This window comes from Kogia breviceps, chromosome 13, assembly GCF_026419965.1.
Source record: "Kogia breviceps isolate mKogBre1 chromosome 13, mKogBre1 haplotype 1, whole genome shotgun sequence".
NCBI classification, from domain to species: Eukaryota; Metazoa; Chordata; class Mammalia; order Artiodactyla; family Physeteridae; genus Kogia; species Kogia breviceps.
Window position 1 is genome coordinate 72,146,024 of NC_081322.1, and position 26,408 is coordinate 72,172,431.

A 26,408-nucleotide genomic window follows, 5' to 3' on the forward strand; every position below is an offset into this window, starting at 1 on the left:
AAAATAGACTATCTTTGTAACTGTATAAAGGCTACAGAACCTTTGCGTAATTTGGCTTCCTTTTTTTGGTGAAGGTTTAAAATGCATCTTTACAGAAAAGATAATGCAGGTACTTTACTTTTTTTTTTTTTTTTCAGTTTTCCCAACTTGATAAGTATAATGAATGTGTATGATTACTGTGTTGGGAACAAGTCACTGTGTTTAATGTTGGGAACAAGTCACTGTGTTTAACTGAAAGCATCTCTGATGTTAAAATTTCGTTCTCATTTCCTAAGATATCTTAAAGTAATAGTAAGTTACCCTTATACAAGATAGCCTATGAAATGATGGAGCGCATTATCCACATGCCACAATGTAATAATCAGAACACCATTACACTTCATAGAATACTATGCCCAGTGACAATACCTGTAATAATGAGCTAATAGCAGCCTTGAGCACTCAGGGAAGAAGGTGTATGGATCATTGAACAGACCCAACCATTACTTTTTAATTTTTTTTAGTTTAAAAATTATTTTATTGAGGTTACACTGATTTATAACATTATATAAGTTTCATGTGTACAACATTATATTTCTACTTCTGTATACCCTACAACATGCTGCCACCAAAGATCTAGTTTCTGTTTGTTACCATACAGTTGATCCCTTTTACCCATTTCTTCCTTCTCCACCCCAACTCCTCCCTATCTGGTAAACACTTCTCTGTTCTCTGTATCTATGTGTTTGTTTTGTTCATTTATTTATTGTTTATCAGTTTTTTATATTCCACATATGAGTGACTTTGAGTCCTAATTGCCTTCCCTTTATGATAGATAAGGATTTAATGGACACCCGCCACCTGATTCCTCTTTCCCATCCTTTCAAATAGTTATATCATGATCTTAGATAAATCAGTAATCAGTGTTTATATCATTGTGATTGTTTAAATACCAATCACTTTAGGGCTAGATATACTATAATAAAGTTTACTTTGTGGTACAGCTTTTGGTTTTTCCTTGAGTTAATTATCACCTTATATTTTTCTATGTGCCTAATTTTCCTTCTTTTTTTTTAAACATCTTTATTGGAGTATAACTGCTTTACAATGGTGTGTTAGTTTCTGCTGTGTAACAAAGTGAATCAGCTATACATATACGTATATCCTCATATCTCCTCCCTCTTGCATCTCCCTCCCTCCCTCCCTTTCCTACCCCTCTAGGTGGTCACAAGGCACCGAGCTGATCTCCCTGTGCTATGCGGCTGCTTCCCACTAGCTATCTATTTTACATTTGGTAGTGTATATATGTCCATGCCACTCTCTCACTTTGTCCCAGCTTACCCTTCCCCCTCCCCGTTTCCTCAAGTCCATTCTCTACGTCTTTATTCCTGTCCTGCCCCTAGGTTCTGCATAACCATTTTTTTTAAAGATTCCATATATATGTGTTAGCATATGGTATTGGTTTTTCTCTTTCTGACTTACTTCACTCTGTATGACAGACTCTAGGTCCATCCACCTCACTACAAATAACTCAATTTCATTTCTTTTTATGGATGAGTAATATTCTGTTGTATATATGTGCCACATCTTTATCCATTCATCTGTTGATGAACACTTCCATGTACTGACTATTGTAAAAATAGCTGCAACGAACGTTGTGGTACATGACTCTTTGAATTATGGTTTTCTCAAGGTATATGCCCAGTAGTGGGATTGCTGGGTCGTATGGGAGTTCTATTTTTAGTTTTTTAAGGAAACTCCATACTGTTCTCCATAGTGGCTGCATCAGTTTACATTCCCACCAACAGTGCAAGAGGGTTCTCTTCTCTCCACACTCTCTCCAGCCTTTACTGTTTGTAGATTTGTGTGTGTGTGTGTGGTATGCGGGCCTCTCACTTTTGTGGCCTCTCCCATTGCGCAGCACAGGCTCCGGACGCACAGCCCCAGCAGCCATGGCTCACGGGCCCAGCCACTCCACGGCATGTGGCATCTTCCCGGACCGGGGCACGAACCCGTGTCCCCTGCATCAGCAGGAGGATTTTCAACCACTGCGTCACCAGGGAAGCCCCATTTGTAGATTTTTTGATGATGGCCATTCTGACCGGTGTGAGGTGATACCTCATTGTAGTTTTGATTTGCATTTCTCTCATGATTAGTGATGTTGAGCATTCTTTCATGTGTTTGTTGGCAATCTGTATATCTTCTTTGGAGAAATGTCTATTTAGGTCTTCTGTCCATTTTTGGATTGGGTTGTTTGTTTTTTTGATATTGAGCTTCATGAGCTGCTTGTATTTTTGGAGATTAATCCTTTGTCAGTAGATTGGTTTGCAAATATTATCTCCCATTCTGAGGGTTGTTTTTTCATCTTGTTTATGGTTTCCTTTGCTGTGTAAAAGCTTTTAAGTTTCATTAGGTCCTATTTGTTTATTTTTGTTTTGATTTCCATTTCTCTAGGAGGTGGGTCAAAAAGGATCTTGCTGTGACTTACGTCATAGAGTGTTCTGCCTATGTTTTTCTCTAAGAGTTTTATAGTGTCTGGCCTTACATTTAGGTCCAGACCCAACCGTTATTAATAATAAACACTAAGAATAAGGTATTAAGGTTTTCATCATTACTGCTATTGCTCAGACTGTAGATTTATTTTCAAAGTTTGAATTGATGACCACATAAAACTAAGAACAGTACTCACAGAAATAGCAACAAAATGTAAGTTAACATACTATAGAAGCCTTGAAAACCAGCCGTTACCGATTGCTCTAATGCATGGCCTAGATATTTGCATTTAGTGGCTAACTGCTGAATGATAAAGTAGTATTTTCCAAAGAGTGATCTGGAGCTCTAATGATTCCTGTACACCCCCTTTGGGGTTGCCTTTAGTCAGGGGTGGGAGGTAGGTAGAGGAGTTTGGTGGCTTCTTCCTCTTAATTTTCTCCTCAAATCCAAACTTCCTTTGTGGCATATTTTAAGTCCTTTCCCCCCCACCAGATGTTTCCCTTGGCTCCAAGACCCTCTTGCTCTCTCAGTTCCCAAGTTGCTTATTATTTGGACCTTGCCTTTTGACACTTGGGCACACAGATCCTGACACTGATGGACCTCTCCAAAAAGATGATGTTTCTGAAGTCAGAGGTTGTGCATTATGTTTATTTAATACTTTCCAGTGCATATGGCATTGTATACATGGCAGGCACTCAGTAATTTGAATTGTATGCAAATTATATAATTATAGCATTTTTGACTTTATGAGACATTCAGAAATCATTTAATTCATGTCCCAGTTTTACATATGAGAAAAATGAAGCCAACAGAGTTCAGTTCTTGCTCAAGGTCATATGACTAATGTATAATTTTAAAATAATCCAAGCACTTATTTGCTTAGGAAGTAGATGTTTCGTTCATATTCTTGCTTACCCTATTTGTTTTCTTAATAGACTTTCCTTTTCACCAACAATGTAAAATTGTACCTCATTGCTACTACTGAGGGGATAAGTGAGAATTTGACATATTTGCCATTCTCTTTAGAGCCCTAATGGTGTGATTAATATGCACAAACACATTTGTTAATGCTTGTAAACTCTCTTTTATCACTTGATAGTTTTAAGCTTCATTGTCAAATCTCTATCCTTTGTTCCAGTTGGAATTAATGCATCTCTCTGCTCACACAGAGCTTTGTTTCTGCTTCAGTTTTGTTGCTTTCCACAATTAGACCTATATTGTAGTTTGATGAATAGATGTTTATCTCCCCTACTATTCTGGGGCTGTTTGAGGGTGGGGGAATCGCGTAATGATCGCCTTGGTGTCTCTGTATCACCCAGCCCAGCGCTTTGAGTATAGTAGAAACTTCAAAAATGCTGAAAAATTATTTTGTCCAGCCCTATATAACGCAATGGTAATTATAAGAATCTGCTCCTGAAGATCAGGCATTTTGCATGAAAACGCTAACCAAACCTATTGCTTGTCATTTAAAAGGAGAAAAATTATAATCCATTACATGTCAACACAAAACAACCAGCCAATTTCCTAAATGTAACTAAGACGCAGTAAAAGGTCTAGGTAGAAGTAACTACCGTGTTAGGGAGTAAAAAATTAACCACCCCCTGCTGATCAGCAAACACTTAGTAAGACTATTAGTAATGCTTTTTATGCAGTAACATGTACAGTGTTTACTCCATGTCCTAAATATTATGTTTATGATAGGGCATAGAAATGGATACACAGAAATAAATATAGTTGTTAGGGAAAAAGCTAATAAAAATTTAGAAGAAAAAGTTCATTTCTTGTAATGAATTCTTTGTCATCTGCAGGTTGCAAAAAGTTGAGAATGGAATTGGGGAGAAGGGTTGAAGCCATTGTTTGTCAAGGGTTATGAAAGGAGGTGCTGTAAGGAGTTGGCGTTGACTGGGTGAAAAAAGGGCATTCTCAGGCAGACTATCACAGCGAGAGGAACTGTAGAGAGGCGCCACATTTCTGAGGCTTTTCTAAAGGCTCCTAAGCAGAAGACTGTGATTAGTCTTCAAGGAGCTGGTTGAGGCTTTAGGATGCAGAAACACTAAAAACAACCAACTTTGCTTATTTTCTTCAGAAACAGGTTTTCACCAGATTCTTGTCAAATCGCCAATGTGTTCCATCATAATCTTTGTCATCGCATCTTCATGACCCCCGGCTCTATGATCCTCTCTTGGGATCCACTTTCTTACACCAGCAACAGCTGGGATATTCCCACACTCTTTATACTCTGTGTGATGTTATATTTTGAATGTAACTTAAGACTTTTACCTGCATGACATGTTCGTGATAATGTTGCACTGAGGTTTGGTGACATACATTCTTTCCTTCATCATTATTGACAGCAGAACATTGTATTTAAAGATACACGTGTTTTATGAAGTTTGCATGTTAAAATCTAAGAGGAAGTTTACCGAGAAATGACTAATAGGGGTTGTATGCCATGGAAATGTGTACCGTCTCAGTTTGCCTTGTTCCACTTCAACGGATATATAGTTCTTCCAAGGGAATAAAATTCTCAAGTCATTAAAGATATTTATTGAGTGCATAGAATGTTTATAGCATTGTCAAAAGTATTATAGAGAAGACAGACGAATCAGGCAAGCATCCTAAGATAAGGCCTGTCCAGAATCAGCTACGCAACTTGCTGGGAAATGATGAGATCTGAAAGCAAGGTGCAGAGTCCAGAGGAGGTAGTCCTGTGTCACAGGGGAAATAGCTGCATCTGGATTGAACGGGCGCCATGTTCCGGGGCCAAGGTAGAGACTGAGCATGAGAATGAGCAAGGCCGCGCTCTTAGCTGAAAGCACATTTATTCTTTGCCGTGAGAGGTGCTCCATGGGGAGCAGGGAAGAGGGTGATTAGTTGTTTGTGAGTTGGGTTTTCAGTGGCAGGGGGTGACTTTTCACTGAGTTATCGGTGCTCTCCCTCCTGGGTTCTTTGGCAACTGTGGCAAACCAGGGATAGTGCTTCAGTCTGAGGCTTTAGTAGGGAGCTAATCCAAAGACCCTCTGGTTATAAAGCCTTCTGTCTTCACTTCCTCGGAAGAGGGGAGACAGGAATCGGGAAGTCATACACACATCCTGACGCTGTGCTTCTGTTCAGGGTAAAATCATAGGAACTGTGAATTAATGCTGGTTGGGCACTGATTGGGAGCTTTACTTTTTGCGAGGGACGCTGCCTTAAGACAGCATGCACTAGGTAAGTGTCGATTTGTAGGGTATAGGAGCTAAAAGAACCTGTAGCCAGCACCTACCATCTGTGGTGAATATCTGTTGTCTGCTGCCCAGCATTTGTCCTCACTTTTATTTTTCCTTTGGCCACCAGTCCCCATTCTTAGCCATCAGGGGTTGGTTTTGACCTCACTGCCATCTCCAGGGATGGGTCTTGACTGTCTTGAATCTACCAGTGTGTCTCTTTCCCTCAGTAGAGTGACTGGATCAGGGATATTCATGTCATACCCGTGGACAGAATTAGATGTGAGATGTTTGTTGAGGCAGCCACGAGGGAGAAGTTTCTATAAGAAGGAAACTCCTTCTCTTTCTCTCTCCTTTGGATAATGTAAGAAAGTAAGTTCCAGAACTGATACTGTGTCTTTTATTATTGGTATTTTTTTTGTTTTTAAATTTTAATTTGTTTCGCTTTGCTTTTGGCTTTGGCTTCCACAGGAAGAAAACTTGGAGCTCTTGAAAGATGGAGTGGGTGTCTTGGTGCGGGGGGTAAACCAGACACTATGCAGAGCAAGGAGACAGAGAAACTAGGGCCTTGGTGAAAGTGTCAGGGCTATTGGATCAAGCTTTACCTAAAGCTGGGCCCTATGGGGATAAAGAATATTTCTGATAATGTCATGTTATAAATCTCTTCAGTATTGTTTGGGCAAGATTTTATGTGCGTGTGTGTGTACACGCACATGTGCATTCGGTGTGAGTAGGCACAAGGGCCAACCAAGTCTGAAATGAGACTTGTGAAAATGAACACGGAAAGGCTCAGAACAGGGTGAGGCAGAGTCATCTTATAGCAGTAGAATGGCCTGCCTTCAGCATCAATACATCGAAAATTGTCTTGGAAAATCCAAGTGAATCAACTGAAAGATTTTAAATTAATGGGAATTCAGAAAGCATCTGAATCAGGAGAAATGCACAAAAGTCAATACTTCTCTATACCAGCAACAACTGGTAAGCAAACATAATGGAAAAAAAAATTCCATTTACTATAGCACCCCAAACCCATTAACTAATCATGAACCAATAGAAAAAGAAATGTGGGGCTTCCCTGGTGGCGCAGTGGTTGAGAGTCCGCCTGCCGATGCACGGGATACGGGTTCATGCCCCGGTCCGGGAAGATCCCACATGCCGCGGGGCGGCTGGGCCCGTGAGCCATGGCCGCTGAGCCTGCGCGTCAGGAGCCTGTGCTCCGCACGCAACTGGAGAGGCCACAACAGTGAGAGGCCCGCGTACCGCCAAAAGAAAAAAAAAAAAAAATGTGTAGGTCTCATATGAAGACAATTACAAAAGCGGAAGAAAGGTATGAAAGAAGATTGGCTTTTTAGCTAGACGGAAGGACTCACTATTTTAACGGTATAAATCCTTCTTGAATTAATGTTATAATACTACTACAATTTAAATTCGTATAGCTTTTTTTTGAACTTGACAAATGAAAGTAACGTTTTAGGAAAAATTTATAGGTGAGAATAACTGTTTCAGGAATTTTTATTTTTGTTTAAATAGCAAAGAGTGTCTCTTTTCCTTGCCAAGCCCCTAATTAATAGAGTCTTTTACAGGGAAGTAGATGAAAGTGTAAGAGCTATGAGACAGACATCAGTTTGAAGGGTTATTTGATAAAGTTATTTGATTTTCTCCCCAATATGATATTAAGTTAAAATAAACTATCACCTGCATCGATTTCAGAGCCTCTGCTGATGGCAACTTTTTCCTGGAATTCTATTAAATGTCTAAGGATATCTGGGAGTTTATTCCTCCATCTCACGTGAAACTGTGGTCTCAGCTTCTCCTCCAAAGGAACCTGCTTCCCTCTTTAAGGATCAAAAAAGACAATGATGTCATCAAATACAACTTTCCTTTTTTTGTTTGTTTGTTTGGTTGGTTGGGGTTTTTTGCACTAGAGTTAGGTTTCCTCAATCCTCCAACAGTGATATGAAATTGCACATACTTGAAAATTTTTATGACACAATGAAGCCTAAAGAACAGATTATACCATTCTTCTCTTTCTCTTATTAAGATTTATATAAACCATCTCACGAGAATAGAATGAGTGACCTAAGTGTGGCTGTGCTCTGCTCTCTGGGTGGCATGTATTGACAGTAAAGAAAGCACTTTCACATTCATATTCATATTTCATATTCATTCACAGGTGTTTAGAGCACTGGTTATCAAAGAAGTGCAGATTAAAACAAGGAGAGAGGGCTTCCCTGGTGGCGCAGCGGTTGAGAATCCGCCTGCTGATGCAGGGGACACGGGTTCGTGCCCCGGTCCAGGAAGATCCCACATGCCGCGGAGCGGCTGGGCCCGTGAGCCGTGGCCGCTGAGCCTGCGCGTCCGGAGCCTGTGCTCCGCAACGGGAGAGGCCACAACAGTAAGAGGCCCGCGTACTACAGGAAAAAAAAAAAAAAAGTAAGCATTTCAAAACAAGGAGAGAACTTTTTTGGTCAATCAATTTTATAAAGATAGGATAGATGGTAACTCATAAAGCTTCTGAGGGAGATGAAAAAAAATCACACCCAGGTACTGATGGTGGGCATATATATTGGTACAACTTTTCTGGTGATTCAGCAATATGCACTAAGAGATTTAAAAATGTTCATTATGTCTCACCAGTAATTTCACTTCTAATAATGTCTTCCATGGAATAGGCCTTGTGCCCAAAGATGTACCAGAGCTTACTTTCCTCATATAATATTAGAAAAATATGGGCAACTAAACATTAAATGCTTAAGGAATAAATTAATAAAGGGTCATGGTGAAATGATATCCAGTCCTTAAATATTAAAGCATATTTTTCCTTGCTTGTCATTTATAACTTGAAATTGAGCTATAACATATATAAAGTGCACCAATCTTAATCCAAAAATTCAACAAATTTTTATGTTTATACAGCCACATCCATAACCCCCTCCCTGACTACAATAGTAGGTGCATTTCTGGCATATCAGAGGAAAGAGTCGCAGGATTAAACAAACTTTGACAGTGTCCTCCACAGGGCACTTGTCATGGTTTTTTATTTTATTTATTTTTTGGCGTCACTGTGTGGCATGCAGGATCTTTGTTCCCCCACCAGGGATTGAACCCGTGCCTCCTGCACTGGAAGCGTGGAGTCTTAACCACTGGACTGACAGGGAAGTCCCTACTTGTCATGTTTTATGGCTACTCAACTTCTTCTGAACACCTGCTGATCTTTGGGGACGTCCCACATTATGATTCCCATCTACCTGAGATATAAGCCGTGTTTCACTCTCCAAGCCTTCCTTGCAGCAGTCATGTGACCTTGGCTTCACCAATTACATGCATCTGCGTGAAAGCTTGCATCGGAGGAATGTAACATGACGAAGCAGGTGCTAAAAGCAGGTTCCATTTTCTGGTGTGAGAAGCAGTGGAGTTGTTTTGTTTTCTCGGGAATCAGTGGGTCACACCCAGTGTCCGCAGTGTGAGCAGCGGTGTCTGTGCTCAGCGAGGCCAGAAGCCATGACGTCATCCGAGCTCTTGCATGGTGTGATTGGTGTTGCCCCTGGCTCATAGCCTCCAAGTCTCTGGTCCTTTCAAGATTCCATAAACTAACTAATGCTCTTTAATAAATAGCTTTTCTGCTTATGCTAGCTAGAGTAGGTATTTTTATTTGCACAACTAGAGTAGGGGATGCCCTGGACAAAGTATCCTTCACTCTTCTCCCCATGGAAATGTATGCAATTGAATTACCAGAGTCTGATGCCATTGAAACGTTTAACTATGACTCCCTTGCTCACGAGACAGCTTCATGATTATCATTTGTGTCTACTGGGAGAAAATGCACTGAAAATGCTGATGTGTTCTAAGCGCTAAAACAGTTATGATTCTCATTTTTAATTCATAAACTATAATTCTGGTTTTTGCACAAGTCTTTTGTGAGCTTGCTTTAGTATGAATTAGTCCTAAGAGATGAATTTACTCTCTCTGTGCTGACAAAATCAAATTGCTAAACTTTAAAGCTAGGATCACAAACTGGGTATTGTTACATAATTTTTGAGTAAGTTGACCTCTTGTAAAGACATAACCAAGCACATTTCTTGGTGACACTTTGATATTGCCATGAGATTTTCCTTTTAATATTTACAGTTATTCATATAGATTCAAGAATAACCTGTGTGACCCTTTTTGGACATGTCAAATATATTAATAAAATATACTTTTAAAAGATAGAGCAGCTCACCTATAACAGAGTTTTTTCTAAATAATGTTTTAAATTTACTTTGATCCAATTAGCTGCCCCCTCTTCATGAGCTCATTCAACCTAAATAAAAAAATAAAGAATCAGACTCTATTGGAATTAAATTCAGGCTTACAGTTTTATATGTAAAGTGGAAAAGAGGAGCAATGGAAAGAAGTCAATTTGAACATGGAATAGATAATCTCCCCCAGATAATAGGACAGATCTTCACCCTGCTGAACTCTATTTATTTATTTATTTTAAAAAATTTTTTAATTTTTTAACATCTTTATTGGAGTATAATTGCTTTACAATGGTGTGTTAGTTTCTGCTTTATAACAAAGCAAATCAGTTATCCATATACATGTGTTCCCATATCTCTTCCCTCTTGCTGAACTCTTTTTACAGGAATAATTCCCCTTTAACATTAAAAATAGCCTATTGAGTGTTATGAGGTTCTTTGTACTTGAACTACATTCTCTCATTTGGTCAATAGATCACAATTTCTTCCATATTCTTTCAAGTAATCGAATCAACTTAAAAAATTGGCTTGTGGACAAGAAATAAGAAGCTTCTTGTTGAGCAATAGTGATTTAGATTTAATGATTGTGATTCAGTCTCAAAAGGTTCTTCTATGAAAAGCACAAAGTGAAAGTGTTCAAGGACACTTCAGGGAATTAACAGTAACATTGAAAATGGGAGGAGGTAGAAAGTGCCAGACCTAGAAAAGCCCCAGAAGTCTTGTAGGAAGTATTGTAAACAACTCTAGCTATCAGAGTGTGGATGGTAGGTACTATTATGGCAAACTTGTCCTATAATAATCATTAAAATCAGGACATTACAGTCAGCTGGTCTTAATTTAAATTTGATGGAACAAAATCAATTGATAGACTAATTTTGGAACATATGGATAAATAAATATTTTTTAAAGGTATTAGAGAAGATGTGGAGTACCTGAAACTCTCTTACATTGCTGATGAGAGTAAAGAACACAGCAGTTGCATTTGGAATATGATTAGGCAGTACCTACCAAAATTAACATATGCCTAACCTATGACTCAACAATGCTACTCTTATAGATATGCTCAAGAGAATGAATGCATGTACCCACAAAAACACATGTGCAACAATGTTCATAGCAGCTTTTTTCATAATAACCTAACTGGAAACAACAACCAAAATCTCCATCAGTGGGAATGGACATAAATTGTGGAATATCCATATAATGGAACACTAAATAGAAAGAAAAAAAAAAAACAAGAAGAAGAAACTCCAGATACACATAATAACATAGATAAATTTCATAGATATAATGTAAGAGTGAAAAAAGCCAGAAACAAAAGAGTACAAACTGTGTGATTATATTTTTATGAAGTCCAAGAATAAGCAAAACTAAGCTATAGATTTAGAAGTCAGCATAGTGATTACCTCTAAGTGAAGATGTGACTAGGAAAGGGGCACATGGAAAATTGCTGGGCTCTGGGAATATTCTCTCTCTTGACAAGATAGTGGTTGCACAGGTATACACACATGAAAAGTTCGTTGAGTTGTACACTTAGTGTAATCTAAGTCTAATCTAATTAGTGAAATAAAACAAATTTAAAGGGAATTCCTTGGTCCAGTGGTTAGGACTTGGCGCTTTCACTGCTGAGGGCTCCGGTTCGATCCTTGGTCAGGGAACTAAGTTCCCACAAGCCCTGGGGCATGGCCAAAACAAAAACAAAACAAAACAATTTTAAAAAATTCATCGTAAAGTCAGTATTCAGAGGAGAAAATAATATTTGATTGTACCTCTCTTTTTTTCTCCCACTTCTCAACTAGATACTTTCAGCTTAGTGAGGAAATAATTGCATTATCAAATAGACATTATTAAATAGAGCCAAAGGCCAACTGGCTCTTTAGCCACAGTTCAGTTGCTGGATTGTTGTAAGTCTTTGTTGGGAAAATCCCCTGTGACTACTATATTTCTCATTTCTTAAAACTAGTGCCATCAGAAGCCTTTCATATTATATCATCCACCTCCTCCTCTGTGGCATTTATCATAGTGAAAAACAATAAGTACCCTTTTCCAAAAAAAATGTTTTTCATATTAGTTTGATTTGATATCATCATAGATTCATGGCAGTGTCACTCAGGAGCAAGATCAGTGGATTTGTCCATTCAACCATATTCTTGTCTCTACAACTGCTGTGCATTGAGCTGGCATAACTTTAAACTTTTTTCCAGTTGCATTAGAGAACAAGCTATGTATTTGATCTAAAAAACTAAGCAAACCCAAAAGCCAAACAAATAGAAACAAAGGAGAAAAAAGACTCCAAACTAAACAAAACAGTAGCATGTAGCTCCTGGAAAACTGAAATCAGGAGTAAAGTGCTAAAAAACAAGGGACTAAATAAAAGTCTACATGTGTTTGTTGGCAATCTGTGTATCTTCTTTGGAGAAATGTCTATTTAGGTCTTCTGCCCATGTTTGGATTGGGTTGTTTGTTTTTCTGTTATTGAGCTGCATGAGCTGCTTGTGAATTTTGGAGATTAATCCTTTGTCAGTTGCTTCTTTTGCAAATATTTTTTCCCATTGTGAAGGTTGTCTTTTGGTCTTGTTTATGGTTTCCTTTGCTGTGCAAAAGCTTTTAAGTTTCATTAGGTCCCATTTGTTTATTTGTGTTTTTATTTCCATTTCTCTAGGAGGTGGGTCAAAAAGGATCTTGCTGTGATTTATGTCATAGAGTATTCTGCCTATGTTTTCCTCTAAGAGTTTTATAGTATCTGGCCTTACATTTAGGTCTTTAATCCATTTTGAGTTTATTTTTGTGTATGGTATTAGGGAGTGTTCTAATTTCATACTTTTACATGAATGCTCAACATCATTAATCATTAGAGAAATGCAAATCAAAACTACAATGAGATATCATGTCATACCCGTCAGAATGGCAATCTTCAAAAAATCTACAAACAATAAAGGCTGGAGAGGGTGTGGAGAAAAGGGAACCCTCTTGCACTGTTGGTGGGAATGTAAATTGATACAGCCACTATGGTGAACAGTATGGAGGTTCCTTAAAAAACTACAAATAGAACTACCATAGGGCCCAGCAGTCCCACTACTGGGCATATACCCTGAGAAAACCATAATTCAAAAGGAGTCATGTACCAAAATGTTCATTGCAGCTCTGTTTACAATAGCCAGGACATGGAAGCAATCTAAGTGTCCATCAACAGATGAATGGATAAAGAAGATGTGGCACATATATACAATAGAATATTACTCAGCCATAAAGAGAAACAAAATTGAGTTATTTGTAGTGAGGTGGATGGACCTAGAGTGTGTCATACAGAGTGAAGTAAGTCAGAAAGAGAAAAACAAATACTGTATGCTAACACATATATATGGAATCTAAGAAAAAAAAAAGTGTCATGAAGAACCTAGGCGTAAGACAGGAATAAAGACACAGACCTACTAGAGAATGGACTTGAGGATATGGGGAGGGGGAAGGGTAAACTGTGACAAAGTGAGAGAGTGGCATGGACATATATACACTACCAAACATAAAATTGATAGCTAGTGGGAAGCAGCTGCATAGCACAGGGAGATCAGCTGGGTGGTTTGTGACCACCTAGAGGGGTGGGATAGGGAGGGTGGGAGGGAGGGAGATGCAAGAAGGAAGAGATATGGGAACATATATATATGTATAATGGATTCACTTTTTTATAAATCAGAAACTAGCACACCATTGTAAAGCAGTTATACTCCAATAAAGATGTTTAAAAAAAAAGAATATTTGGGGGCAAATGTGGAAATTTGAATATGGATTCTATATTAAACTCTATTGTATCAGTGTTAAAAAAAAAAAAAAGAATGATTACTCTTAGTCATACATCTTGATTCAAACGTAAAAGAAAATCAAACGATTGATATTAAAGCACATTTTTTACTTGTTGAATTTGTACTTTGATAGTAATTTCATAATTGGTTCGCTACTGATGATTATATTTTTATTATTTAACAAATTAAAGTTTCATTTACCAGCCCTCTAAAAAAATAAAAAATAAAAGTCTACAATAGAGATGTTAATTCCTCTATCTCATCTTCTTCTCTCTACCCTGTTCCTAAAGTGCTAACTACCAGACTTATGACCTTCAGCTTTTCTTTACTAGCTAAGGAGAAAAGACCAATAGATATGGTCACTTCGGTAGCACCCCTGGAAAAGTACCTCATTCCGTCTCAATCAGAAAAGCAGTTGTTAAATCTGTATTACCCCATTCTTAAATATGAATGAAAAACCAAGTGTACCAGACTCTTGAGGAAAGCTTCCAACATGAAAGAAACCGAAATAAACAAAAAGAAATTTCAGAAGAATAAATAGGAAACTACTTTCACCATAAAACCTGTATTTGATAATCTTCACAGAAGATATTGCTTCCATTAACTGAAAAGAGAATACTGTAAAAAAAAAAAAGTGGAAACAAGAAAGCGCTTTTAGAAAATAAAAACATGATGGTAGAAATTTCAAAGAGATCCATAGAAGAATGGAATGCAAAAGTTCATGAGATCTTCCAGAAAGTAGTGCTAAAATATAGAGATGGAAATTAGGGAAAGAAAAAATTTATAGGAGCTGTCAAGAAGGCACAATATCTGATTAGCAGAAATTTCAAAAATAAATCATAAATAAAATGATAGTGGTGGTTGGGGGTGATTGTCAGAGAAATAATACAGAATATGATTTCACATTGGAAGCACCCACTGTGCGCCCAGCACAATGAATAACAAAGGACTTCCGTCATCATACAATATCTGAATACAGCTAAAGAGAAAGAGGAAACTAGGTCTCACAAAAAGGATTGAGCATCAGATTGACACTGGACTTTTCAACAGTACGTTGAAGCTAGATGGTAATGGATCAATGACTTTATAGACACCAAGTGAAAATTCTGACCTAGAATTTTATATCCAGAAAAACTAGTGTAAATGTCACATAAATTCATTTTCATACAGGCAAGTTCTCAAAAATTTTACCTCCCATACAGCCCTTCTTGTCAAGCTAATAGAACAATTACTCTATAAATCAACAAAGAAGAAGACACATCATCCATGAAACAGATGATTCAACACAGGAGAAAGGAAAGGGGTTAGTGATTAGTGGAAGTCCCCATGTAGCCTACTGCATATCAGGGAGAGAGAGAGTGACTAGCTCACACAGCACATCTTGGATCAGAAGGGCCAAGCCTCTAGGAAGAATCTCTAAAAGGAAAAGAAACTGGACGCGTTAGACTCCTTGAGGTATATGATTGCACTGAGTGGTGAATTTTAGTTCTGTTGAAGATTTGGGAAAGAATTAGTCATAGGAACACAGAAATTAAGAAAAAATTTAAAAAAGGAAAAATTACAAATCGTTAACTTCCAGAAAAATAAAATCATGTAAAAGAAAAGTGACATAATCATTATATACTATGTGGCTCAGCTGTGGAAAATACTTACGTGGATTAAATAATAATGTAAACACTGAATGTTGAAAAGATGGAGGAGGGAAGGAGGGATGTGTAGGTTGGAATGAGAGTGCTGTGGCTGATTGTATTTTCCAAAGAAGCCCCTGTCAGTGCTTCCCATCCATGTGCTCTGACACTATGTGGTCTTGCCAATCTCCCATGCAGAGATGGAGTCTTATTCCCCTCTGGCCTCATGGCCCATTTGTTACCATCAAAATGCAGTGGATGTGATGCTGAGTGACTTCCAAAACCAGGTCAGAAAAGATCATGACTTTGATCTTGTTCTCTTGGAATTCCTGCTTTTAGAACCTTCAGCTGCCATCTAAGAAGTCTGCTTACCCTGAGACCACAATGCTGAAGAGACCACGCAGAGGCCCACAGGCCTCAGCTGGACCAGTCCTCAGCTATATTAGCCACTGCAGCAACAATTAGATACATGAGTGCAGAAGACGACTCCCTCAAGAGGAATCCAGCCTCAGCCACCATCTGACTGCAGCCACATGAAGACAAGCCACCCTGAGACACCTAGATGAGCCCACCTGAGTCTAGTGGAACCACACAACTGTGAGAAGAGATTATAATCCATGACTGCATTAAGGTTTTATGTTTTGAGGGTAGATTTTAATAAAGCAATAGGTGAGCCAAACAAGGGCTAAATCCTCAAGTTTCTAGTTGGAAGTCAAATAACAGAGTATAAACTAGCCAAGAAATAGAAGTGTAAGTATAGAGTTTAGACACATGGTTGTAAATATGACAAGAAACAACCCAAAGAGGTAAAAGTATTTGCTTCTAGAGAACAAGATATGAAGGGTTAGGGATAGGTGAGACAGGGACCACTGTTAATAGTTGAAAGTCTTATAGTGCTATTTCACTTTTAAAGCTAAATAAGTTTTTTTATCTGATAAAAATAAAATAAAATTAAAAATCAGCCAAAAAATGGGGCTATCTATCCTGCCTAGGAATCACCTTGTGAGTGTATGCTGAAGTGTATGAGAATGGAAGCACTTTGAAAACTCTAAAATACTATCCATATGCTTCCTTTTACCTACTATTATTTTCCAATTTCCCACTCTGCCTTCAAACTTATTATTCAACAAAAGTTTCAAAAGAATTAATTTATGATGAAAATGTGGTTTGTAGTACCAGTTTTGTACTAAGTGCACAAGCCCTTAATCAATTTGGGCCTTGGTTTCCTTACTTATTAATAAAGGAATTAGTAGAAGTAAATATGACATTGAAGATGTCATTTCCAAATGTTACAGTATTTAACACCTCTTGAACTTTACCCTAAAGCTCTTCATTACTAGGTTCTATGATGGTAGATTTTAAATAATCTAGGGCAGGAATTCTCACTTTTTGGTCTCAGGAGGCATTTATACTTTTTCGATCATTGAGGACCCCAAAAAGTTTTTGTTTATGTGAATTATCTTTTAATATTTACCTTATTAAAAATTAAAAATGACAAATTTTAAATAAACTTATTTGAAAAATAATAAACCCATCACATGTTACCATATTTTTTTAAATGAAAAATCATTGTTTTCCTCAGTAAGACAATTTAGTGAGAAGAGTGGAATTGTTTTACATTTTTGCCAATTACTTTAATGTCTGGCTTAATAGATGAGAGTTACATTATCATATCTGCTTCTGCATGCCACTTACTGCAATGTCACACATTAGGTAACCTCTGGAACACTCCGCTGTACACTTGTCTACAGAATGAGAGTGAAAAGGCAAATAATGTTTGGTATTATTATAAAAATAATTTTAACCTCACAGATCCCATGAAAGGGCTTTGAGACCCCTGGTCTAATAAGACATTAAAATGCACTGACTTTGAAGAACTTTCAAGAGCGAACCTCTGTAAGAATCCGCCTGCTAGTGCAGGGGACACAGGTTCCAGCCCTGGTCTGGGGAGATCCCACCTGCCGCAGAGCAACTGAGCCCACGAGCCACAACTACTGAGCCCGCGTGCCTAGAGTCCATGCTCCACAACCAGAAGTCACGGCAATGAGAAGCCCACGCACTGCAACGAAGAGTAGCCTCCACTCGCTGCAACTAGAGAAACACCATGCACAGCAATGAAGACCCACTGTGGTCAAAGATAAACTAAATAAATTAAAAAAAAAAAAAAAAAGAGTGAACCTCTAAAAAGTCAGTCAGTCTTTAGAAAGTTAGTAGATAATAAATTAGAGATGAACCATTTTCTTTGTTTAAAAATTATGAATATGAGCTCAGAGAAGCAGCATAACCTCATGGTTTCTGGAATCCAACCACAGGGCTTCAAGTCCTGACTCTGCTATGGCAGCTTGGACAAGTTACTGAATCTCTCTGGGCCTCAGGGTTATTATCAGGGTTAAATGTGTCAATATCCCTAAACACTTAGAATATTGACTGGCACATAATCAGCACTAACATATGTTTGTGGAATAATAGAAGCTTCTTCTGGGGCGTGGGGGGATCAAATTCAGCTTATCACAAGAATGCTGATCATGAGGCAGAAGGTGTGTGTTCTATCTGGGCTTTATCACTTATGGGTCACATGACATTGGGTAATTATTCAAACACCTGGCTCCTAGTTTCTCTGAGCATGCAACCTCTACAAAACAGCTGTGTGTCTCACCTGAGATGGTATTTGTGAAAACATTTCGGGAAAAGCTAAGAACTATGCTGCTCTGGAAATGTAAAGAGTTATTCTTATTTATATTCTCACCTGTGTGATGATCTGCCTTAAATAACATCATGGCTTTTGATAACTTTAAGTATCACTTGTCCTGTATTTCCTTTGCCTGTGGGTGTCAGGAATGCAACTATTGAAACATTTCTTCCTCTGCCTTTTGGCATTTTGATTTTTGCTTTAAGAGTAGTGTTCCTTTCCAAAGTAACCTCATTAGGCAGCTTTTGGATAAATGATTTGGTTTTCATATCACGTAAATTTGCTGAGTTTATCAGTCCCCTGGGGCCTCCACAGGACAGAAGCTCGGAGGGAGACAAAAAGCTCTTAGAAATACCATTATTATTGTAATTATTCACTATAGGCAGAAGCTGATTTTATTTTAGATTCAAAATGTTGCCAGGAGGAGGGAGAGAGAGGAGAGCTGAGACAGGGAAACTGTGATGGCCAGTAAGCACTTTGGTTGGGATGTTCTAGCATACTGGAGGGACAAGAAGCCTTGGGAAGGCTGGTTCCATTCCATCCGCTCAGATCTGAGGGAGATGAAGCAGACACAGCAATGGAACACCCAGTCTCCTGGAGCCTATGTCACACCTTCAAGCAGGACTAGCGATGGAATCATTCCTCTCAAGCTGCAACCAGGAATTAAGATTGTTTAATGACTCTGTGGCCTGTAAAATATAGTCAAAACCTGTTTACAGCACAGGATCCTGCCACTCTCCCTACACCCCACCCCCATCATGGAACTATGATCGTTTCCAGAATTGTATGTGTTCTTTTACTTCTGTCTTTGTGCATGCTAGGGCTTCTGCCTGATACTTCTGCTTTTAGGTCTGGTAAACTCTTGTTTTTCCTTCAAGATAGACCAATTGCTAACTTCTCTGGGACTCCCGTAAGACAACTTCAGTACTTCTTCTTGGTCTACTTCCATTTAGGTCTAATTTCTAGAATCTAGACTTGATTTAAACCCCCCGGGGCATTTATTTATTCATAAATGTTTGGTTAGCATGTCTATTTCTGTAGTGGACATTGAGTTTTCTTGTGGGCAGGAGCTCTCACTCCACTACACACACTTCTGTAGCCTTAAGACCTTTCATAGTTCATATTGAGATAATCATTAAATGTTTATGGAATGAATGCATGAGGAATGCCAGGATTGATACATGTCTGGAATCTAGTGTAGGGCAAAACTGCTGAATGACTGTTGGAACCTTCCTTCCTTGGATTCTGGATTTCGTGGTCTTGAGGCTGAGATCCAGAACACAGGCAGGGTGAGTGGTGGCAGTGAGGGGCCATGTAGGTGAGGGTAAAATTCAACTCCTTGTAAGACTCCCACATGGGAGGGGAGAGGAAGGGAGGGGTAGGGTGAGAACACTGCAATTCAAAGGCTCCATCACCCAGCACTTTTTAGATGATTATAAACACATGGATTTCAGTTGGAATTCAAGAAGTTAAGTTGGTGCAGCGGATGGAACTTGGGCTTTGGGCATCATATAGAACTGGGTTCAGATCCTGTTCCCACCACTCAATGGAAGCCTGATTTTCGATGACTTAGATAACTAAATCCAATCTCAGTTTTGTTGTTTAGCTCTGTTTTAAAACAGGACTAAATATTCTTAAGACAGTGAGGAGTTTTTAAACTTAAAGGTGATTGATTTTGTAGTGTTCTGTGTTTAAATTTTAGTTTGAGGATAAACGGGGATAAAAAGAGTACCTGAAAGATTGTAAGCATTAAATGAAAGAATGTACATAAATTGCATCCCAATAATGCCTGACATAGAGTTTAATAAATGTAAACTATTATTTTTATTAGAGAATATGTGAAACATCCAGCACACAGCAAGCACTCAGAGCGTGTTAGCTTCCTTCCCCCTCAGTAGGGTGGAGAGGTATCACATTGGCTTGGTCCTATCATAGTGGTCCATTATTTTCATAAAAGTCAGATAAATGAACTGTATGAAAATGTGAGCTCCTTCTTTCCCTTTTTCATTCCTTCTTCCCTCTTTCCCTCCTTCCCTTCCTTTCTCCCATCTTCTTTTCTTCCTTCCTTTCTTCCTAGCTGATCAGAGCATTTGAAGCTAAACAGGTGTGGTTCTTGGCCTTTTGGGGCATGTGTTGGGCTTCACACAATGTAGGCATCGCATTCCTGTGGAGGTAGATTTCTGCGCAGCCTGAGGTTAAAGATGCAAAGGCCAATGGCCATTTCCTTTATATTAAAAGATCATGCATTTCTTCCTCCAGACACCTTAATGCACTACACTAAAGAAGATCAGCTCCTGAAACTCTTCTTTCCTGTTATCCTGTGAAGGACTCGGATGATAAATCACAAGCTCACCTCCACACTGGTGTCTGGGAGGAAACACCTGGGAGCTGACAAAATACAGTTTAACTAAAAATGGAATTACAAGTGTTTAATCTATATTGAAAAAGTATGTGGCAGGAATGGCAAAGCCCTGGAGGAGGGAGAGAAGGAGAGGAGCCAATATTACCTGCTCAGCTGGAGCTGTGGCCCCTTTTCTCAGGGGCACTGAGATGCAGGCGCCTGAGCCCTCAGTTGGGGAGAGCCTCCTGTGGCTTTGGGGCTCAGGCAGATTCTCAGCCTTATCTAAATCTAAATGAACTCTTTTCCTCTTGAGCCTGCAGGAGAAAAGATCTCTCTTTTACAGTGAGGGAGGGCTGCCTGGTTCACGGATTAGCAAGTGTAGTACAGCAGCTTCAGCTTCAGTGGTTTTGATCCAGGCAAGACAGTTAAGAATATTTCAGTGAGGCCTGTCAGCTCTTCAGTGGTTATGAGAATTGAGTGTGGGTAGTTGCTGTGTTCTTTTGGACTAATATTCTATAGGCCTCCAAAAAAGTCTACCTTGGGATCTTGACTATATGTGATATAGTTTCACATATGTCTACTCCAAATTCCTGAAAACATTAACAAGAGAGAATTGCCCAGATGTGAACTATTACAGCTATATTAAGATCCATATTCAGAAACAATTTCTATTTTAGATAGGTGTCTTAGTTCATTCAAGATACTATGACAAAAATACCATAGACTAGGTGGTTTAATAACAAACATTGATTTCTCACAGTTCTGGTGGTTGGGAAATCCAAGATCAAGGCACCAACAGATTTGGTGTCTGATGAGGTCCTGCTTCCTGGTTCTCGCCTGTGTCCTCACATGTCAGAGGGGAGAACTCTGGTCTCTTCAGCGCCTTGTAAGGCACTAATCCCATTCATGAGGGCTCCACCCTTATGACCCTAATGACCTCCCAAAGGCCCCACTTCCTAATACCATCACATTTGGAGTTAGGATTTCAACATATGAATTTTGGGGGAGGGACACAAACATTCACCCCATAACAGATAAGCTTACCCAATTTATCAGAAATTATAAATTTCTGATAAATTATAATTTATCAGATGGGAGCCATGGCCTCTGATACTGATAAACAAGATTAGAAATAAGCAAAGATGGAAACCAGTTGTGCAATTTTATTAATTCACCAAACCTTGACCACCACCCAAGGCATGGATGTCATTATCTGTTAATTGTACTTTATCACAGTGGGAAGAGGTCTCTGTGTTTGGGCAGTTATAGGTCTTTGTGCAAATATATACTTAGGCTAAGACGGTGTGCTGCCAATGCTTTGGGATGAAATACTTGTAACTAGAGCAAACTGAGAATAAAACACAATGTTGGCTCATCTGATGAACAGTTCATCAGTGAAATCACCTTTTATCTGCAGAATGACTTTATATCAGCTCTTCTACAGTCTGTTAAGGACAAATCTTGTCATCTAAGATATTTTTGAAATCATAGATTTTAAGACATAAAATTTTCCTTAACAATTTAAAGTTTAACATGGTTTTTAGAATCAGTCCTAACACTAACTGTGTAATCCTGTGTGGTCTTTTCAGCTCTCTGCATCTAATTTCTTCAGTGTGAAAATTGTGTTGGATCATGGTTGAACTGGGCAATTAATCAATTTTCTTCTTGCTCTAAAACTTTTTGGACAAAATTCTTTGTTTGTAAACAGGCTGACACGGAAGAGAATTTACCTGTAAAAAATTCATAAACACCATGAAATAGTAATCCACTCACTGGAGCCCAGTATACTATGTATTACAAAACTATTTTTTATTAAAGTATGAGAAGAGAGGAGATTTTGTTGAATGTTTGTGACTCACAGTCACAGTCTCAATAGGAGATAGCTGGCACACTCAAATGGACACATTTAGGAGAATTTAGGTGAAATAACTATCTACGTAGATGTAAGTGGGATTGAAGGACACCAACAAGGTATGGTGAATACCCCAAGTAAACAGCGATAGGAAACTGTAGCTTCCCCTAGGCCTGAAGAGTGAGAGGACAGAATGGTTATCATAACCCAGAGAAAGAGAGACCTAGAACATTAAGATAGGAAAGGACCACTGGACAGGTGCCACAGCCATCAGTCGGATGGACATAGTCATTGCTAAAACATGGACCCACAGGAAGGGAGCCAGGGAATACCTCACTCTTCCCCCTTCCCTCCGATCTTCTGTCTGTGCCTCCTATTGACAAAATCAAGTCCAAAGCCAAAGCCAGAGAATAGGGAGCCTATGGATATATTAGTCAGGGTTTTTTAGAGAAACAGGACCATGTATACGTGTGTGTGTGTGTGTGTGTGTGTGTGTGTATTTATATTTATATTTATATATATATATATATATATAAAGAGAGAGAGAGGGAGAGAAAGAGATAGACAGAGAGATTTATTTTAAAGAGTTGGTTCAGGGCTTCCCTGGTGGCGCAGTGGTTGAGAATCCGCCTGCCGATGCAGGAGACACGGGTTCGTGCCCTGGTCCGGGAAGATCCCACATGCCGCGGAGCAACTAAGCCCGTGAGCCATGGCCGCTGAGCCTGTGCGTCCGGAGCCTGTGCTCTGCAACGGGAGAGGCCACAACAGTGAGAGGCCCGCATACCGCAAAAAAAAAAAAAAAAAAAAAAAAATAAATAAATAAATAAATAAATAAATAAATAAAGAGTTGGTTCACATTATTGACTGTAGAGCCTGGAAAGTCTGAAATTTGCAGAGCAGCCTGGCTGGCTGGAGAACAAGAAAAAAGTTGCTACTGCAACCTTGAGTCAGAACACAGTCTACAGGTGGAATCCTTCCTTCTCAGGGGACCTCAGTCTTTGCTCTTAGGTCTTCAGCTTATTGCATGAGGCCCACCCACATTATGGAGAATAATCTGCTTTACTCAAAGTCTATTAATTTAAGTGCTCATCACATCTTAAAAATAGCTTCACAGGAACATCTAGACTGGTATTTGACCAACCAGCTGGCCACCATGTCTTACCCAAATTGATCCATGAAATTAACCATCAAGTATCTGTGTGGGTTAGGCTTCAGGGGCACAGAGGACTGGGAAAAACAGAGATAGGATCTGAGGTGGGGAATACAAGCAGAGAATATTTGGCAGCCCAGGTAGATAGCAATTTCACCGATTTCCGATTCTTTCCTGTGGGTAGAAAGTAGGAGCATTTTGTATATTGCTGGGTTCCTAGTACCTAGCCCAATACCTAGCACACAGTATAGTAGATTCTCCAAGAATACTGATTATATTGGCTTGAATGTTATAGAAGCAAGTTCTGAAAAACAAGTATTTAGTGAGGTGGCCCTGGGGAGTAGCAATATCTCAAGAGCAATTTGCAAGAAAAAGGTAAATACCACAACAGTTTTCTATTATCTTTTGAGTGTAGGGCAAAGCACCACATCAGATTAATCAGATGTGATCATATCTTCTAAGGTTTAACACCAGATGACAATTCCAAGTTTCACTCTGTGCCTTATTGATAGAATAAATTTAGTCATTGAACTGGATGATCACCTATGCTGGCAAAGACTCTAAACTGCTCCCTTTGTAACCAAGCAATTATATAAAGGATTGGCTATATTGCTGGAGTATGATGGAAGTCATTTATCAGGTAAATAATCTCGAAGACAATCTAGTCTTAATGGTCCACACCTGCGAGGAACATGACACTGGATTTACTCCCAGCAAAGAAATGGGCTGGGAATCAGAATGCAACTTATGTGTCTCAGGACAATGAAGACAGAATACAAATGGATAAGGTTGAAAAGACCTAGGGTGTAAAGTACACCCTAGCATTTATGACATTATTTTCAAAGTCCCTGAAATGGGTGTTCAAAGGTATTGAAATATTACCTGTTGAGAAATCAGTCTTTTGGCCAGTTCATTTTCATCATCCTAAAACCTGGAACAGGGCGGGTAGAAAGATGGAAAGGAATGATGAACGTCATATGGGGACGCAGAATGGCACCTCCAAGGCTGTTGTGTTACCAAGTTGCTCAGCAGCTATGGATCAAAACGCCAGTTTGGCTTTGTGTGTCACTTGGTTCTGGTGAGAATCTTTCTCTTGTTTCTGTCGCTTTTCTGGTTTGCCATCAGAATGGTCAGGTTTTTAAAGTGGGAAATTAGTAATCAGGCATCAGAGAACAAAACTGAGGAAACTGGGCTTCCCTGGTGGCGCAGTGGTTGAGAGTCCGCCTGCCAATGCGGGAGACGCGGGTTCGTGCCCCGGTCCGGGAGGATCCCACGTGCCGCGGAGCGCCTGGGCCCGTGAGCCATGGCCGCAGAGTCTGCGCTCCGCAACGGGAGAGGCCACAACAGTGAGAGGCCCGTGCGTACCGCAAAACAAAAACAAAACAAAACTTGAGGAAACTATATAAATACCTCATGCAGGCATGTGAGGCATGGGTGGTGCTGCTTCTTGTGACATGTTATAAAATGAAATTATCCTACAGAGATAGCCTGAGGCAAAAGTGTGAAGTGGCTGAAAGTTGTCTCTGGAACATTTACTTTCTGTACCTGCTTCTGCCTCTTGTCTAAAGACCTTGCCATTTCTCCAACATGCCCTCAATACACACGTGTGCACGTGCACACACACACACACACACACACTCCCCTCCTGCAGCTGTCCTGGGTCTTATTCCTTCAGAGCCTGATCTAGCTGTTTCTCAGCTAAGCTGGGGCCATTGACTTTAACTTGTGTCCAGGGGCTTAGCAAAGCCCCTGGAATACTGAAGGTGCCCAGTAAATTTTTCATGAGTGAATGAAGCTTCAATAAGCTCTTAGATGAAAGTCGCTCAGCCACTTCTGGGGTTGGGCGGGTGTACAATTTAATAAGAAATTCTTCAGCTCTATCTCAGGCAGGAGCGTCTAGTCACAGAAGGCTGCCAAGAAGTGGCTTCCATAGCTCCTCGGCTGCTGAGAAAACTGGCAGACGGGGGTGTTCTTTCTTCCAGTCCTCTGAGGAAAGCATGGTCTAAAACTCAAGCTCTGTGATTGTCAGGCATGTGTCTGTCTCCCGTCGGAACCTAACAGAATATTTTTCAGACAAAAGTTATTAAATACACACTTTGTGTGTGTGTGTATGTGTGATTGATTTCAACTTGCTGGTTAGAACTATAAATCCTTGAACCTCTGATTTCCCTAAGGAAGTTACATTTGAATTTTTCATTGCATTTTTTTCTCCTGGCTAAACATTACATATGTACAATCTTGCTTAAAATATTCTCCAGTGACTTCTCATTACAAAGAGTGGTTTTTTTTTTTTTTTTTCCCCAACTCATGTGCTAATGAAACTGAAAAGGACCCTGTGGGGCTCCTGGGCGCGAAAGCTTTTTGGTCCCCATTTCTCGTAGGCAAGACTCCAGCCTCCAGGACCTTCCCTGAGTTCCAAAGGGCAGATTATTCGAACAGTTGCTTATCAAGGGAGGAGCAGCCAAGAAACCCCCTGAGGCAAGATTAAAGGAACCAGACCACCTGAGAAGAGATTAAGGAAGTACAAGCCCTGCATACCCTAATCTTGCCAGCAACCCCATCCTTGAACTATTGCTGTAAAGCTCCTCATCAAATCCTCCTGGGTTGGGATGCAGTTTTGAGAGGCAGGAGCCCACTGTGTCCCCCTTTGCCAGGCAAAGCAATAAAGCTATGCTTTTCTACTTCACCCAAATCTCTGTGTCTGAGATTGGATTTGGCACCACTGTACAGAGGCTGAGCTTTCAGCATCACTAATAATAGGTCCTAGCCGGATGAAATAGTAACACTCATGCCAGCTTAAGATTGTTCACACAGGGCTCTGATTAGCTCAAGGCCCCAGTCTGGTTGCCTCTGGCTGTGAGCAGCATGTCTGTTTAACCCAGCTTACTGCTCAAATGTTACCATTTTCCTTGCATACCATGATGCGGGGTGGGGGAAAAAGTTGGAAGGCATTGCTCTATTGCAGAGATCAGCAGACTTTTTCTGTAAAGGGTCAGGTAGTGAATAATTAGGTTTTGGGGGCCATATGGTCT

General features: G+C 39.5%; 1 long non-coding RNA gene across 1 annotated transcript in view; it reads left to right on the plus strand.

Moving 5' to 3' along the window:
- Positions 1-16,331, plus strand: part of LOC136792379 (uncharacterized) — an 82,590-nt gene extending 66,259 nt beyond the window's left edge. The window contains exon 3 of the long non-coding RNA XR_010836071.1: positions 15,684-16,331. This is a non-coding gene — a long non-coding RNA (uncharacterized lncRNA). The remainder of the gene's footprint in view (positions 1-15,683) is intronic.
- Positions 16,332-26,408: the final 10,077 nt, after the last annotated feature.